The following is a 15,561-nucleotide window of genomic DNA, read 5'->3' as shown; positions in this document are numbered from 1 at the left end:
TGAAGCAACAAGCAGTATTAAAGTTTATGAACCACACATTACACTCACGCTAAATACAGTGCCAAAGTTCTACAAAGCACACAGCCTTCGTTTTCCGTTAAAAGAAAAAAAAAGTAGTTGAACAGAATGAGGATCTGAAGGCCGTAACCAGTAGACTAAGGGCGACACCGATCGTAGCTGTGCAGAAACCGAAAGGCTCACTAAGCATCTACAGAGATTTCAACGTGACGGTTAACGCTCAATCTATTATTGATTCATATACCATTCCCAGCCCGGAAGGACTGACGTCAGAATTAGCCGACTGTGTGTACTTTGCCAGACTGGATCTTAATGAAGCTTATTTGCAAATCCATTTGGACAAAGACACACAGAAATGTATGGTGATAATTATGCAATTTGGTCTAGGCCGTTACAAAGGGTTACGCTTTAGAATAGCAAGCGCACCGAATTTGTTCCAGCGGCATTGAGAATAATTAATTCGGAAGGCTCCAAAAGCAATGAATACCTTTATGACACAATTGTCTCACGAACAACTCCAGCAGAACTCTTACAGGATTTGGCGTCTGTTTTCTAAATTCTATAGGTGACAAATTTGAAATGCAACAAAAGCACATGCATGTTCTTTCATTGCATACTGTTTGCACACGGCATCAGACCGATGATGCTACATACAGACACCAATGAAAACCTTCTGGCTCCCAAGGACATCAAGCAGTTACGTGTCGTGTCGTATTAGGACAAATTAATTACAATAGGAAGTTTCTCCCTCGTGCAGTTTCCACCAGTGAACCAATGCACTCGTTATTACGTAAATGTACCAATCGGAATTGTAAAATTTTTAACAAACAAAAACAGTGTTCGCTAGACACCAAATGTTTCACGACATATGATCCGAACAAAATGCTCACAGTCGCTACCGATATATGAGACTATTCCACAGGCGTTCTTCTGTCCCATCGACATCATGGTTTTGAACAACCAGTTGCGTTTGTTTCAGAGATTGACAGTGGCACAAAGAAATAACAGCCGGATCGAGAAGGACCCTCTCGCCTTGATACATTATGTGATCAAAAGTATCCGGACACCTGGCTGAAAATGACTTACAAGTTCGTGGCGCCCTCCATCGGTAACGCTGGAATTCAATACGGTGTTAGCCCACCCTTAGCTTTGATGACAGCTTGTACTCTCGAAGGCATAGTTTCAATCAGGTGCTGCAAGGTTTCTTGGGGAATGGCAGCCCATTCTTCACGGAGTGCTGCACTGAGGAGAGGTATCGATGTCGGTCGGTGAGGCCTGGCAGGAAGTCGACATTCCAAAACATCCGAAGGTATTCTATAGGAGTCAGGTCAGGACTCTATGCAGGCCAATCCATTACAGGGTTGTCATTGTCGTGTAACCATTCCGCTACAGGCCGTACATTATGAACAGGTGGTCGATAGTGTTGAAAGATGCAACCGCCATCCCCGGGTTGCTCTTCAACAGTGGGAAACAAGAAGCTGCTTAAAACATCAATGTAGGCCTGTGCTGTGATAGTGCCACGCAAACCAACAATGGGTGCAAGCCCCCTCCATGAAATACACGACCATAGCATAACACCACCGCCTCTGAATTTTACTATTGGCACTGCACACGCTGGCAGATGTCGTTCAGCGGGTATTCGCGATACCCACACCCTACCGTCATATCGCCACATTGTGTACCGTGATTCGTCACTCCACACAACGTTCTTCCACTGTTCAATCATCCAATGTTTACGCTCCTTACACCAAGCGAGGCGTCGTTTGGCATTTACTGGCGTGATGCATGGCTTATGAGCAGCCACTCGGCCACAAAATACAAGTTTTCTCACCTCCCGCCTAACTGTCCTAGTACTTGCAGTGGATCCTGATGCAGTTTGTAATTCCTGTGTGATGGTCTGGATAGATGTCTGCCTATTACACATCACGACCCTCTTCAACTGTCGCTGGTCTCTTGTCAGTCAATAGACGAGGTCGGCCTTTTATTCTGTACGTGTCCCTTCACGTTTCCACTTCACTATAATATCGGAAACAGTGGACCACGGGATGTTTAGGTGTGTGGAAACCTCGCGTACAGACGTATGACACATGCGACACCCAATCACCTGACCACGTTCGAAGTCCGCGAGTTCCACGGAGCGCCCCATTATGCCCTCTCACGATGTCTAATGACTATTGAGGTCGCTGATATGGAGTACCTGGCAGTACGTGGCAGCACAATGCACCTAATATGAAATACGTATGTTTTTGGGAGTTCCGGATACTTTTGATCACATAGTGTATTTGCAGTCAAGAAATGTCTCATTATATTTACGGACGTAAATTTACCCAGCCCAAAGAGCAAAAACCTTTATCTTTGAACCCAACAATAATATTCCTACACGGACAGCTCAACGTTAGCAGCGGTGGGCGCAACTTCTGCCGAATTACGACTGTGAAATTATATTCGGATCCACAGCACAACCCGGGAATTTATATTTGCTTTCACTTCTGTCAATAGGGCAACATAAAATGTTTGACTCATCAGCTGACGTTCGTTTTTCACGAAGTACTAGTAGTCAAGACACTAGTATACTCAAATTTAATTGCCGAACTAACGATTTGATGTTACTTAATCAAACAGAGATTGAATCTAACCGGAACATGAGGCATGCATTTGCAATGTATAAAGATCTCATTCTTGTACATTCAGTATCAGACAAGACACGAGTGATTATTCCTGCGGTGCTTAAATCTAAGGTACTAGAGATGTTACATCAGTGTACGTAATTGGGGCATAGCAGATAGCAGTTCTGATGTCTTCCTCTGTTACAACCTTATCATATTACGTGGAATTTTTGTAATGCAACTATGCCAGAACTTTACCAGTCTTGCTCAGTACCACCTGTAGTGACGGCTAAAGTGAATTTCGGGTCATGGAATTCAACCAAGACGCAGAAGCACATTATCTTGGATTGTATTTTAAAACATTCTTTCAGCGCTTTGTAGTGTAAATGCTCAGGAATCGTAAATCGTTCGTTTGCGGAGGATGCTAGGGCACAGGACACTAGGTGTTTATGTCAGGAGCAGCTGCATGTCAATTGCGTTCTGAACTTTCCCCTTTTCCGCCTCTTCTCTCCCACCCTCATCGTCACTAAAACATTGCGCTGTCGTGCAATCTTCAGAGTCTCATCTGCAACACATTAAAACACACTTCCCGCGCCCGGGTTCCCGGGTTCGATTCCCGGCGGGGTAGGGATTTTCTCTGCCTCGTGATGACTGGGTGTTGTGTGATGTCCTTAGGTTAGTTAGGGTTAAGTAGTTCTAAGTTCTAAGGGACTGATGACCATAGATGTTAAGTCCCACAGTGCTCAGAGCCATTTGAACCATTTGAGCCATTAAAACACAGCGTCACTATACACTTCGTAAGGAATTGTAGCGGTAATATACACAGTCGCTCCGATTCGGCCGTTGAAGTACTCTTACGGAACTCCCAGTTAACAAATACATATGACTTTAACTATGCTTCTCTTACCGCTCATACGTATATTAACTGTAAATATTGATGAGTTGATGAAAGACTGAAAGTGAAACAGGGTAGGCGGAGGGGGTGGAAAAGGAGGAAGGCAGGGAGCTGGAGCTAGACATGCTGCAGGATGGCTTCACCAACGAATGTGCATTTAGTTACTGCATTCTAGACGGTCCGATGTGAGGAAGTGAAAAACAAGAGAATCTGAAACAGCGCCAAATCTAAAATACGAAGTCAAGACAGTTTCTCGGTCAGAGCACACGTTCCTACTTATTCCAAATACCATAGTCCTTTGAGGTAACAGGTGTTCCTATTTTTCTGCAGAACTAAAATGCAGCAGGCAATGCAGCTCGGGCTCTCAGCTATCGCGGTCGGAGTACCTGAAACTTCCTCTGACGTCAGGGAAAATAGTTGCAAGTACGTGCGGTTTTCCCGCACTAGAGCTTGCAACATCCACTTCAGCAGGTAAAGTCTGCTCGACACTTAACTTATATAACTGCAACGTCGCGTATATTAATCTGTGCCGTAACAAGTGACCCATTATTTCCTCTATGAAAAAAAAAAAGTTGATTTGTTAGTAGTTACCAAGTTTCTTTTACCAGAAATAAAACAGTCAGTTGACATCATGACAGAAAATCACAGTCAGCTATTTTCGAAATGTTTAGAATCAAGCGCAATTTGTTAGGTAGATTACAAAAAAATTAATATCAAGTTGCACGTACAACTGATTTCTTTTACAAAAAAGTTAACATAAACGAAAGGTGCTCATTTTATACCTTCAGGTAGCGGCATCATTTGTAAGAATAATGGTAATTTCAATGATTTTTTTCTTTTTTTTTGCATTTCATCATTTTTGTCAGAAATGAATAAGGCAGTTTATGTGAGAAAGAAAAGATGTGCGAGCGGTTACTGTGCTGTGAGGAGTTTCGATACGTTCGAGTTTACATTCATTAATTGCAACAGATAACATGATGTTTATTGCTAGATGTTGAAGATGTAGGAAATCACCACACATTTCTCTCATGAAAAATCTGCTTTTCCAGCCTTAAATTTTTTTGTTCTGTATCAGACGTAAGTTTGACCATGCTCCTGAGCTGTCTGTACGACTCTGCCAAGATACACTATTGGCCATTAAAATTGCTTCACCGCGAAGATGACGTGCTACAGACGCGAAATTTAACCGACAGGAAGAAGATGCTGTGATACGCAAATGATTAGCTTTTCAGAGTATTCACACAAGGTTGGCGCCGGTCGAGACATCTACAACGTGCTGACATGAGGAAAGTTTCCAACCGATTTCTCATACACAAACAGCAGTTGACCGGCGTTACCTGGTGAAACGTTGCTGTGATGCCTCGTGTAAGGAGGAGAAATGCGTAACACCACGTTTCTGACTTTGATAAAGGTCGGATTGTAGCCTATCGTGATTGCGGTTTATCGTATCGCGACATTGCTGCTCGCGTTGGTCGAGATCCAATGATCCTTTGCCTTTCGCGGGCAAGTGCTCTACCAACTGAGCTACCCAAGCACGACTCACGATCCGTCCTCACAGCTTTAATTCTGCCAGTGTCTCTCCTCCTACCTCTCAAAACTTCACAGAAGCTCTTCTGCATACCTTGAAAAACTAGCACTCCTGGAAATAAGGATATTGTGGAGACATGGCTTACCCACAGCCTGGGGATGTTTCCAGAACAGTTTTGATCTTCCAGGAAGTGACTTCCATTTAGCTAAAACAATGTAGGAATGTAAAACGTTTCATTAACTGCACTAACACCTCAAAAATGATAGATTTTGGTTATGTTCTTCGCGGCTTTTAATTCAGTCTTTCATTCTACATTAGTTTCTTTGTAGATACAGCTAAATAGCCACGTTCGGTTAATTTTTGAAGACGCATCGTTTCGTGAAGCAGTTGCAAATTGTGGCCGCAGAAATTTACCAGAACTTAAGCACAGCATAAAGGAACGCTGTCTTCTGGTATGTTTCTATGGCTAGACAAAACTAAAAGAATAATTTACGGTATGTACTTAAAATTGTCTCTTTTATTGTAAACGTGCTGTAAACAACCGACTTAAAAATTTGCTAGTAGCTATCCATACGTAACGGAAGACAGAAGGAAGTTCCTATTTCTACAATAAATAGTGAACTGCTGCTAATGTCCATAAATACTATAAAAATGGATGTGTGTGTGTTCTACACCCCTTCTTAAATCCCCAGGCGATTTCAACCAGACTTCGTAGACACATACTTTAATGTCAGGCAACAATAGGTATGGTGGTAAGAAGAACCATCTACCTATCTGATGGGTGGGGGTAGGGTAGCGTAGCCGGAGACGCATGAATTTCCTAACTTTATTCATCCAGTATTTGAGAATGAGGGCACTTGGCGACTTGTAACGAATTATACAAATTATATTTCAAACAAATTATATATCTGAAACAATTACGAAATTTTTTCCTCGCTGACAATCCCTACAAAATGATGAAAGGAAAAAAGTTTATCGCTTAATACTTTTCTGCTGTCCATACAGTAGAAGTACCGCATGGAGCATGACGTCATAATTAGTTCTTTACTACTAATAGTATTCGCGGTACATTTTACAGACAGTTTTTACATGTAGCACTGAATGTAAATGCACAATTATGTCGTCGTGCGACACGTGGTTTAGGAGATATGCTGTCGTAAACTTAGAGCTGAGCGAAAAAAGCCGCATCGTGCATGACGTTTAAATATATTACTTCGTTAATACTAATTCCATTCGCAACATATTTTGCAGACAGTATTCACATATGCCGCTGAATGTGTTTACAGAATTATATAATTGTACTACCCACAGTTCAGGAGATTTGTCGTCATAAACATGAAACACAAGGCCAGACGTTACGTGGAGTGTGTATGGGCGCACAGCTATAAATAAATATCTGGGCATTGCCGGATTTCTCTGCTAGTTATTTGTTAAACATCGTAATGAATCTAAATTACTGCCTTTTCTGATAACTTATCACCGATTGATACTAAATGAAAAATGAACGCTGGCACGAAGCACTAATACGCTAAACGCAATGATTCAGAAAATTGTACCATGGGCGAACGGGAACTACGCCCTCTCAATAAGAACAGCAAGCTCGTAACAACCGTATTTCACTTGATGCAGAATGATATCTTCTTCGAGGAGCGAACTGAATTACGAAACATGGTATATATACGAGTATGTGTCGATGAGCAATACAATTTGCCCCCTTAACTGACTTTCAGCAAGATCCTGTTGTGCACGTGCGGAAGGATGGAAAAATAGCCAGCCTGTTGGACGAAACGTTTCAGCTGTGCCATTGATGATGGTCCAACATAGCTAGTCGCTCTGGTTACAAGAGGCAGCGGCAGGCAGGTAAAAACTTTGATTGTCACCTCAGACGAGTTACCATTGCTGTTCGCATGGTTACTGCCACCAAATTGGGAACAGTGTTGCACCAACAGTGCCATCTGGGACCACTCCGAACAGTTTCTGGAAGCTGGGCTACGAATCAGCGTGCCACTCTCAAGGCTTTCTCTCACACCAAATCACCATGCACTTCATCTCCGATGACGTCGCGAAAAATATGACTGAATGGATAACTAGGATAATGTTCTGGTTAATATTCAGAGCATGTTGTGTTTCGGCGAAATTGATGGACGTTTGCGAACAGGATGTAGAGGAAGGGAAAGGTAAATAGAAAATTATATCAGGCAGCGACAAACAAGAGTACGTATGCACTTCATGGTGTTGTGAGCCAAAATCTACAACGATTGCTGCTTGAGCGAATCCGTGCAGTGCAGGATACATGTACGACGCCAACCAGCCAGCTCTGTAATCATTTCTCAAAAATTGCGATTAAAGGTGGTACATTAAGCTCTGGGCATTTTCTTGTCTGCGTTACCAGCATCACCCCTTGATCAGTTCGTATTTTTTTTTTTTTTTTTTGGTCATCAGTCTTCTGGCTGGTTTGATGCGGCCCGCCACGAATTCCTTTCCTGTGCTTCATCTCAGAGTAGCACTTGCAACCTACGTCCTCAATTATTTGCTTGACGTATTCCAATCTCTGTCTTCCTCTACAGTTTTTGCCCTCTACAGCTCCCTCTAGTACCATCGAAGTCATTCCCTCATGTCTTAGCAGATGTCCTATCATCCTGTCCCTTCTCCTTATCAGTGTTTTCCACATGTTCCTTCCCTCTCCGATTCTGCGTAGAACCTCCTCATTCCTTACCTTATCAGTCCACCTAATTTTCAACATTCGTCTATAGCACCAGATCTCAAATGCTTCGATTCTCTTCTGTTCCGGTTTTCCCACAGTCCATGTTTCACTACCATACAATGCTGTAATCCAGACGTACATTCTCAGAAATTTCTTCCTCAAATTAAAGCCGGTATTTGATATTAGTAGACTTCTCTTGGCCAGAAATGCCTTTTTTGCCATAGCGAGTCTGCTTTTGATGTCCTCCTTGCTCCGTCCGTCATTGGTTATTTTACTGCCTAGGTAGCAGAATTCTTTAACTTCTTTGACTTCGTGACCATCAATCCTGATGTTAAGTTTCTCGCTGTTCTCATTTCTACTACTTCTCATTACCTTCGTCTTTCTCCGATTTACTCTCAAACCATACTGTGTACTCATTCAGTTCGTATAACAGCTATAATTAGCATGGGTCACTATCTACCAAAATAATACCCAAAACTTCTGTGATGGTCTCTAGGATGACTGCAGATCTGCATTGTAGCTAGCGGATAATACACAGTATATTGAAGTTCTTCCATACATGCTGATACAGGAACGTTTCTTTTGCAAAGCCCTAAGTAATTCCGTAGCATATCCCTCTAGTAGTTGAGTTGGCTGTGTGTCTTAAGTAACGCATTCAAAGATAATAAAATTATATGAAAGTACATATACACAGACTAAGCGACAAACTATCTAAAATTGGTCCTCTATAATCACAACATTGAACACCGTCTCGTGATGATTTTGTAGAAATTGATTTCTATAGGTACCTGAAATGTGCCAGTTTTAAGAACTCCCATTCAGTACATCTACATATTATATACATTCTGCAAGCTACTTTACAGTGCTTAGCGGAGGGTCCTTCGTGTTTCATTCGCGTATCGAACAATTAAAGAGAAGGAACAATTAAAGAGATGTCAAACGTCCTCATTGGCATTTTTTGCACTGACAACGCATTTTCAGTGCTATTGTGTTCCCGGCACTGTGGTGCATGTTCCTAGACTTGTTCCAAGAGCCATATCATGGAGTAAACGTTTCAAAGATTCATTACTAGAGGGCGCATGGCCTTTGCGCCAAGCATTGCTTCGCCGCTCGGAGTGGCCGCGTGGTTTAAGGCGTCTTGTCACGGACTGCGCAGTTACTCCCGCCGGAGGTTCGAGTCCTCCCTCGATCATGGGTGTGTGTGTTGTTCTTAGCGTAAGTTAGCTTAAGTAGTGTGTAAGTCTAGGGGTGGTCCCTTAGGAATACACACACACACACACACACACACACACACACACACACACACACACAAGCATTGCTTCCCACTGAAGTTCCAAGTGTCAAGCATCAAGGTCTCTTCCATATATTTGATGCACAGTGTGAGATGGTTTGAAGAGATAACACACAAGGATTTGATGAGTGCGCACAGCTTTTTGAGCTGTGGCAGAGATTTTGCACTTACAGAGAAACGAAGAAAGGTTAGCAATGCCTTTGCTCCACAAGATTTACGCAAGATTGTTGAATCAGCTAAAATTATGGATCCATTCCATGTAAATGCAATGCATACAACTGATTCCTTTGATTTTAAAGATGCTACTCGAACATTGTTGTCAATGCAGGAACGTAGAATTTCCAAGGGCAGTTTGATCAAAGTGTCTTACACTCATCCATCACAAAAAGCTATTAAATACTCTTACTCTGAAACAGAAGAATGGAAAAATGTCGATGTATTCAAAAGAAGAAAGATCATTTCTGATGTAGGCCACACCATGCTTCTTAAAAACCAGCTATGTTTATCAGAGGCCAAACAGGAAGACATAATGACGATACTGCCATTTCTTCCACTGAAGCAGAGGAAGTTTTACTGTAAAACTTTGCAATACCTGATCATAAGGAGGCTGCTGCTTAAGAGACAAGAGTCGATACTGAGGGATTTTTTCCCTGAAATTAATTTTGTCATTCTTTGGTAAAAAATTTAAAAATATGTGAAATGCTTTTGCTGACCTAAATTCTGCTAGTTAAAATATTACTCCTATATTTCCGCACGTTTATTATCACGAATAATACTTACGCTAAGGACAACACACACACACACACACACACACACACACACACACACACACACACACACACACATGCCAGAGATAGGACTCGAACGTCCGCGGGGGCAGCCGCACGCAAAAATGGTTCAAATGGCTCTGAGCACTATGGGACTCAACTGCTGTGGTCATTAGTCCCCTAGAACTTAGAACTACTTAAACCTAACTAACCTAAGGACATCACACACATCCATGCCCGAGGCAGGATTCGAACCTGCGACCGTAGCAGTCGCACGGTTCCGGACTGCGCGCCTAGAACCGCGAGACCACCGCGGCCGGCGCAGCCGCACGCATCGTGTCAAGGCGCGAGAGACGCGCGGCTACTCCAAGCGGCAGTATTAATGGAATCTTAGTGAAGAGGACAAATGATTGAAAGAAAATATGTTCGCTAAAGCAGCGAAGAGTTACTACAGCCCATGTTAGTTGAGTTTGTTTTGCAAAAATGAGGTTTGTACGTGAACTTTGTAAGGTGTCAGGCAAATCCAACACCTTCCATGAAAACCCTGACATGATAGCAGATCCGGCAGTATGTCACATAGTTCCGAATAAATCGTGACATTAAATTAACAAAAGTACTAAGATCAACGAGTGAGCAAATGGAATACCACAGACTAACACAAGAACGCCTAAATGCATGTCATACCTTCCCACCGTGAAACAGACGCAGTTCCGTGGGGAGAAACGAGAACAGAAGCAGAGAGCAAAGTCGTGTAAGCTAGAAGGCCCTACGATAAGGGACACCCACATCACCCGCCGACCGCCAAAACCACCCCCCAGCCCATGTTAAAAGATAGAGCCCACCAGAAGAACAGTATAGATCTTACGATAACACTAAATGGGCCACACCAGCTGCAAGTTTTAGCGTGAGACTATACGCGACTCTGTTACGTTGCAAACATTAAAAACATTGCCCCACCACGAAAAGTATAACGTTTCTCGTTGGATAGACAGAATTTTTGTAGGTGGAGCTTAAGGTTAACATTGAGACCCTGATTGGTCAGTTTAAAACACAGCCAGATACCTTTTTCTTAAACCAACTTCGGGAAATTGTAGTAAGGAGAGGTTAGAGAGAGTTGCTACCAAGACGGCGAGGTGTGTGGAGCTGCACCGCCCGCCGCCCCCTGACGCTGACTAACCACCGACAAGGTAATGAACGCACACGATGCCGCATAAGAGCGCATAAAGCTTCACTCAGAACTGCAGAAGTCTCATCTGTTACACCCCCTTTTTGCGTAATACTAGTGTCGATCGCCAATTAAACTTCGTGGTATTCACATTTGCTACTGGAAGTTAAAATCTGAAGGCGATGAATTTTCTGTTATATAATTATCGTGAAGCCACATCAGCCACTGCAATTTACGACAAGTTAAATAAGTAATTAAAGATAATTGAGGGTCACTGTAGACCATTTTGATAGTTACCATTTTGATAGTTTTCTCTTTTATGAAACTTAACTTAAAACCTAGATTATAGATGTGATATGGCATAGGTCATCCTTCGATCCATTATAGAACTTGGAAACCCATTCAGGGAATATTCGTTCACATTTTTGTTGAACGCAGTTGGTTTTTATCATCCTGTATTAAAATATTTCCTTTTATCAATAGCGCAATTTATAAACAATGTTTTGTGAGTAGAATAAAAATTCCAACGGTAAACTTAACTGCTTTTTCGACGTTATTTTACCAGCTAACTAAAAATAGGAAAGCCTTGAACCCCTTCCACTAAATTTAGTTAGTATTAAGATTCTTTTACAGGGAGTGCAGTGGATCTGACGCTGAAATCATTAAGTATTTGATTATATCAACGCTAGTCTCACCGAACTCTACATGTCATGCGTGGTCTGGCGTCTCCTTACCAACAACTGGTCCCAGGTTCAAACTAGTCAATTCCCTAAAAAACAAGCTCAGAGCGTCGTTGCGCGAAAGTGGTAGGGAGACACGACTTAGAACAAACAGACACCACGCAGAATGTTAGAACTTTCCGAAAGTTATGTGTTCGTAGGGCAAACGATTGGTTCATCATTTTTCAGTACGATAGGGTCTACAACAGAGAAAAAATTTATAGAATTTTGAAAACTTTTTAGAAATACGAAGTCTGTCACTCAACTCAGCGATGCAGTAAATAAAGAAGAATATAAGGATAGTTTCCTTCTGTTGACCAATAAAGGAAAATCGAAAGTCGTGCTACCCAAGAATTACAAAGTAGCCCTGATCGAGAACATTTTTGTCATTAATCGTAGTGACTGACCTGTGCGCAATATCAGATAGCCTTTATTCCGTGCGATTTTATCTGTTCTTTGGTCACTTTTATGTCGTAATGAGTGTGCGAACCTAGGCTACCAGTTCCCTGCTATGAGGGCGAATATTTCCTTTATCGAGCGAAATGAACGAATTTGCCGCCATCCCATAGATGTCCGTTGCCTACATCTAAAATAAATACTGTTTTAAGTCCCTGCATGTTAATCAGAGCGGCTTTCTTTCCACTCATTTTGTGATGGAAAAATGTTTCTCATTTATTCGTAAGCAGTTTAGACAGGCATAAGGATTGCATCCCAAGATCCAAGGTACGTATCTTGGCTGGTTCTTTCTTTATGCTAAAAATGACTTCGACACTTGGAAGAGCCACATACACAAACTGTTACGTCATGCAATGAAGAGGATTCCACGATAAACTGTAAATCGCGTCATTACATTCAGATTTACCAGCTGCTCTTATTACAGCCTACACATTTTGAGGTAAACTTCCAGAACTGAACAATCATTTACACATCACAGTCGCCGAGATACCAGATAACACACAAAAACCTCAAAGAGTGGTTCGCAAAAATTACAAAAAATTGATAATCATTAGTTTCATCATCATCACTATCAATTTTGTTTGATATATCTAATCGTTATTAGATCTTTATATGTCGCAACGGCTCTCTCTATCCGCAGCTACCTTTGTTGTAGTTCTCAACTTACATTTTCATTACATGTAGGACGATATCGAATACGCCCTGTAGCTTAACATGAGCGACGCTGTAGCAATTGACGTGATAATTTTTAAATTGGGAGGGAACTATGGCATGATTACAGAAAAGTGAAGCGTCTTTCCAATGGCCAGACGACAAGAACTGTCCATGAACGATGTACAGAACATGAAAGATACACCCGTCTGCGGCAACCTTCAAATTCGGCAGTAGCAGAGCACTGTATTTCTTTGGGACATTCAATGGAATACAATGGAACAAAAATTTTAGCTCCGGTTTCCGGATTTTGGGATTCTGTAATCAAAGAATCAGTGGAAATACGTCTTGCCGATAATCTTATAAATCTTAACAACGGCTTTCAACTGCATAAAAATTGGAATCCTGTTATTAAAATTATACAATCACAGCGGAATCGACGGCGTCATTCGATACTCAGTGACTAGATGATCTTTTACTTTCACTACCGAGGGCAGCACGTACGACTCGGCTATGCTGCGCATGTCAACACCTGACGCATGCGCTGTAGGATGCCAGTACATTTCGCATGCGCGAGATTCGACATAAATACCGCGACTGCACCTGGGCTCTTCCGTAGTTGTGTACTCACCTGATGATAGCTGGACGTCTCTGGGCCGAAATATCGTGGCCGAATGTCGACGGGATCCGGCTACATACCCGGAAATTATTAGAAGAAGAAATAGCCGGGAAAATTTCAGAAGTCACAACTATCGCACACATTTTTTTTTTATCCTCTGAATTACGTGTGCAAACATGGAACACTTTAATGATACTGTTACTTTCATTTTTGGCAAGCATCTACGCCACACATTGCGTATGTATGTATTAAACCGTGTACCTAGAAACAACGGAGAGGCTTCGTCCCTCCGTAGCCCTCAGCGGTTCACAACCTCACAACAGGCCACAGCAGTCCACCCACCCCACCGCCACCCCACGCAGAACCGAGGGTCACTGAGCGGTTCGGCCCCCAGTGGACCTCCCCGGCAACGTCTCATACCAGACGAGCGTAACCCCAAATGTTTGCTTGGTAGAATAATTATGGTGCAGGCGTACGTGGAAACGGTGTTTGCACAGAAATCGCCGACACAGTGTAACTGAGGCGTAATAAGGGGAACCAGACCGCATTCGCCGAGGTAGATAGAAAACCACATTGAAAACCATCCACAGACTGGCTGACACACCCGACCTCGACCCGAATCCGCGGGCCCCCCTCCTTCCAGTTCGGGAAGCAGCCCGTTAGACCGCGCGGCTAGCCGGGAAGGCACACATTGCATAACTTCTTGCGTGTTCTGAGGTCCTTCCATGTGGTGACACATCTAAACGTGCTGTCCAACAGGACCCAACTGACAATCCGTAATCTGCTCTCCACGACGTTCATGCAAAATACTACAAATTTCTGACAGTCTTTTGCTGTTTAAGAGTTTCAGTTTCTACTTTCAGAAACGACTTCCTGACACTTAAATCAATACTCGATGTTAACAAATTTCTCTTCTTCAGAAACGCTTTCCTTGCCATTGCCAGTCTACATTTTATATCCTTTCTACTTCGACCATCATCAGTTATTTTGCTCCCCAAATAGCAAAACTCCTTTACTACTTTAAGTGTCTCATTTCCTAATCTAATTCCCTCAGCATCACCCGACTTAATTCGACTACATTCCATTACCATCGTTTTGCTTTTGTTGATGTTCATCTTATATCCTCATTTCAATACAGTGGACATTCCGTTCAACTGCTCTTCCACGTCCTTCACTGTCTCTGATAGAATTACAATGTCATTGGCGAACCCCAAAGCTTTTATTTCTTCTCCGTGGATTTTAATACCTACTCCGAATTTTTCTTTGGTTTTCTTTACTGCTTGCTCAATATAGAGATTGAATAACATCGGGGAGAGGCTACAACCCTGTCTCCCTCCCTTCCCAACCACTGCTTCCCTTTCATGCCCCTCGACTCTTATAACTGTCATCTGGTTTCTGTACAAATTGTAAATAGCCTTTCGCTCCCTTTATTTTATCCCTGCCACCTTTAGAATTTGGAAGAGAGTATTCCAGTCAACTTTGTAAAAAGCTTTCTCTAAGTCTACAAATGCTAGAAACGTAGGCTTGCCTTTCCTTAATCTTTCTTCTAAGATAAGTCGTAAGGTCAGTATTGCCTCACGTGTTCCAACATTTCTACCGAATCCAAACTGATCTTCCCCAACATCGGCTTCTACCAGTTTTTCCATTCGTCTGTAAAGAATTTGCATTAGTATTTTGCAGCCATGACTTATTAAACTGATAGTTCGGTAATTTTCACACCTGTCAACACCTGCTTTCTTTGGGATTGTAATTATTATATTCTTCTTGAAGTCTGAGGGTATTTCGCCTGTCTCATACATCTTGCTCACCAGACGGTAGAGTTTTGTCAGGAATGGCTCTCTCAAGGCCGTCAGTAGTACTGATGGAATGTTGTCTATTCTCGGGGCCTTGTTTCGACTCAGGTCTTTCAGTGCTCTGTCAAACTCTTCACGCAGTATCATATCTCCCATTTCATCTTCATCTACATTCTCTTTCATTTCCATTATATTGTCCTCAAGTACATCGCCCTTGTATAGATCCTCTATATACTCCTTCCACCTTTCTGCTTTCTCCTCTTTGCTTAGAACTGGGTTTCAATCTGAGCTCTTGATATTCATACAAGTGGTTCTCTTTTCTCCAGAGGTTTTAATTTTCCCGTAGGCA

General features: G+C 42.4%; 1 protein-coding gene across 1 annotated transcript in view; it reads right to left on the bottom strand.

The window, feature by feature from the left end:
• The window catches only part of LOC126260008 (adenylate cyclase type 2-like), a 516,154-nt gene that overhangs the window by 156,045 nt on the left and 344,548 nt on the right, over positions 1 to 15,561 (bottom strand). The window lies entirely within an intron of this gene.

Source organism: Schistocerca nitens, chromosome 5 (genome assembly GCF_023898315.1).
Source record: "Schistocerca nitens isolate TAMUIC-IGC-003100 chromosome 5, iqSchNite1.1, whole genome shotgun sequence".
NCBI classification, from domain to species: Eukaryota; Metazoa; Arthropoda; class Insecta; order Orthoptera; family Acrididae; genus Schistocerca; species Schistocerca nitens.
This window is presented reverse-complemented; position numbering and strand designations above follow the sequence as displayed.